Source organism: Arachis ipaensis, chromosome B03, assembly GCF_000816755.2.
Source record: "Arachis ipaensis cultivar K30076 chromosome B03, Araip1.1, whole genome shotgun sequence".
In the NCBI taxonomy this organism is placed as follows: domain Eukaryota; kingdom Viridiplantae; phylum Streptophyta; class Magnoliopsida; order Fabales; family Fabaceae; genus Arachis; species Arachis ipaensis.
The window spans coordinates 134,607,824-134,611,315 of NC_029787.2; positions in this window are offsets into that span (position 1 = coordinate 134,607,824).

Genomic DNA, 3,492 nt, shown 5'->3' on the forward strand with positions numbered 1-3,492 from the left:
ATGTGTTAATTCAATCTATGAGATAAATAAATATTTTGGAAAAACGTGTGGAATCTGGATTTCGTTGCCAACAGAAAAGAAATATGACTTTAGAAACAAAATGTCGTTGACTGACTTGTTATTTTGTTAATTGAAAGAACAAAATAAATTCCATCAATCAAAATAAAAAAATTATATTTGAGGAAAAAAAAAGGGGAAAAAAAAACTTCATTTGACTGAGTCTTTGATGAGAAGGAGGTGGGGATGCATGCTGAAATTGGTGACATGCATTCGCATTAATAAAATAAAGGATAAAATATATTTTTTATTTNNNATATTCTCTTAACGGCTAAATTTTTAAAAAAATTTAAGACTAATCTAATAATAATGCATGAAAATTATGCTTAATTTGCTTGTATTGAAAGTTGTTTTTATGAAATTATTGTTGAATTTGTCTTAAATTTTTTGAAAAATTAGCCGTTATGTATATATTTGATACAAATAAAAAATTTTTGAGATAAAATTAAAATAAAATAAAATTTAAAAAATATTTTTAAAACTTTTATCAAATTTTAAAGATAAAAAATATACTGTACCCTAGAACAAAAAAAAGGGACAAATATAAACCATTGATAAGGGACTATTATTTTTCAATAGGGTTCACCCTTCAATTATTTGGGTATTGAAAGGAACATGTCTTCACTTTCTGAAAATATTAAAAAAAATAAAATTTTAATTCTAGATTTTAAACTCATCTTGACCATTATTTTTATATATCAAAAGTATACAGAGATATTTTATTTTTTAAAAAACTAGTGTAACAAAATATTTTATACATACAAATATAAAAAATACACGTGTAATTGTAACAACCACCCTATTTTATTATCATAATCATTATTGAGTTAAAATTTTAAACAAATTATAAAGTTTACGAATTTTTGGTGGAATACATTAGGGTGAGCACGGGTAGCGGGTACCCAATTACCCGTCTAAATCCGAACCGAACCAATTAAATTGGTTTTGAAATCAACGAGTAATCGGGTCCAACTCGAATCAAACTGATGGCTTTTGTTAGTGATTGGTTTGGGTATCGGTTTTGGGGATGCGAAACCTGAACCAATCCACAAATTCGATCATATATTAATTAAATAAAAAAACAAAAAAATATATATGATTTTTTCATTAGACAATGATTATTCATTATTAATATGTTTGGATTTTAATGAATTTAGTTTTTATTGTATTTAGCGTTTAACATGTTTGGATTATTTTTATTGATGTTACATGTTTATTGTATTTGTTGAATTTTTTTATGAATTTTAAAGTCATCGGGTACCCAATTACCCGAACCGAACCAATCATTTCTTAATCGGTTTGGTTTGGTTCGGATACATGTACAAAAAAATGCAAATCCGAACCAATTACATTTTGATCGGTTCGATTTTAATTTTACCATAAACCCAAACCAAACCGACCCGTGTTCACCCATAAAATAAAATTTATANNCGGATGTATCTTGATAAAAAATTTGTGCTCAAAATATGGCACTTAACTTTTTGTTGACTAAGTATGATACTTAATTTAAATTATAGAAACAAGACTTTTGCCTCCTAAAAGGAACTAAGGAATAGTACATAATTTTGAATAAATGAATAAATTAATCTTTCAAACATCACTTATTTTTTAAATTGGTTTTTAAAAAATTTTTTTAATCAAATTTAACTTTTAAAAATTTTAAATTAGTCATATTAATCTTTCTAGTATTTTGTGTGTTGATGGTGTCAAAATTTGTTAATGTGACACTCCATAATACACCTAAAATTCTTAATTGACTATTAACATGATTAGTTTATAAAATTATATTAAATTAACCCAAAATTAAAGAATTTGAATCTTTCAAGTTCTTCTCTCATAATCAATTAAGACTTCTAGTATGTATTAGAACCTTACTTAACGTGTTATATTAATAAATTTTGACATTATCAACAAACAAAATAACATAATGACTAACATGACTAATTTAAAATTTTTAGAAGACGAATTTAATTAAAAAATATTTCAAAAACCAATTTAAATAACGAATAATCTTTCTAGAACTAATTTAAAGTCTTGAAGTAATGGTCAAAGAATAATGGAGAGACGATAATTAAGTAAAACTCTCTCTAAAGTGATAATGATCGGATTCAGAAAGATTATTTTTGTAGTCTCAAAGTAATGTTCATAAGAATAATGGAGAGAAGATTATTTTTTCTTAGATTCATCATATTGCTTGATAAGTTACAGTTTGAAAGTCACCAAAATAATTTACATTAAAAGAAAAACAGTTTTTTTTTTTCAATGATTCACTATAAAAGTTCTAAACTTCTAATAGATCACGTCCATAACCTTTTTAGTCGAAGCCCAATTCCCATGGGCCATTTCTTGGCACACAATTTAAAAATATGGAAACACCAGTTCGGCCCAACTGAAAAATGTGAGTTGGGCACAAGCCTAGCCCATGACAACGACCAAAACAAAAAAAAAAAGGTCTTTTATAATAATAATAATAAAAATAATAACAATGTCAACAAAAATAAAAACACACAACAAGTACCAAAAAAAAAAAATCAAAACACACAACATATCACAAAATATTTCTTTTGATTTTTCTTAATTAATTTATGATAATCCTAATTTTTTTTCTTTTGAACGGTGGCAAGAATTCGCACGTGGAGGTGTGTTTTGTGCCTCTGCTCTCATTTGTGTTTGCGCGAGAAAGATAAGATGGGAATATGTTGATTCTTAAATATATATACCCAAAACATTGATTTGCAACGGTTTAGAACTGAAATGCCATTATCCTGAGTAGTTTTGTAGCAAAAACTAAACTGTAGTTCAAAATTGTTGCGATTCTGCTAATTTTGAAGTGGATTTGAACACGGTTGCTAATTTTTTATTGTTATTATCTGTCTCTGTTGTAGATATATTTCTCAACCCAGCTGACCAAAAATTAATCTGTTGCAAATTTAAGTTCTATTTAAAAATTTGTCGTTGATCAATAGATTATTATATGCGCAAAATTCAAAATATGACACTTACTTAAAAAACTTAATGAGTTAACTACTACTATATCAATCCAATCTAATTATCTCTCGTTGTTTATGACTTAATTCAAAATAAGGAGTGTTTAATTTTCATGATAAATGAAATTAAGATCACCTTAGGACTTCATTCTAGCTAGGTCAAGATTTGCACCCATTCATGCATATAAATCTATTAGAAAAGTGATTACATCACATAACATGATAAAAGCATAACAAAAAGTTATGATTTCAATCTAAGATACGGTTGGTAAAAGTGCTCTAAAGTATGAAGAAACCACTCCTCTTTTATGAATAATAACATTTTTCATTCCATTTTCTTATGTCCTTATTCTAGGTTCTTGCCTACCTAATGTATCTATATCAATTAGGGTTTGAAGTATTAATTTTTAAGCAACCCTTTTTTCTTTGAACCTCCTCCGAGGCCAAG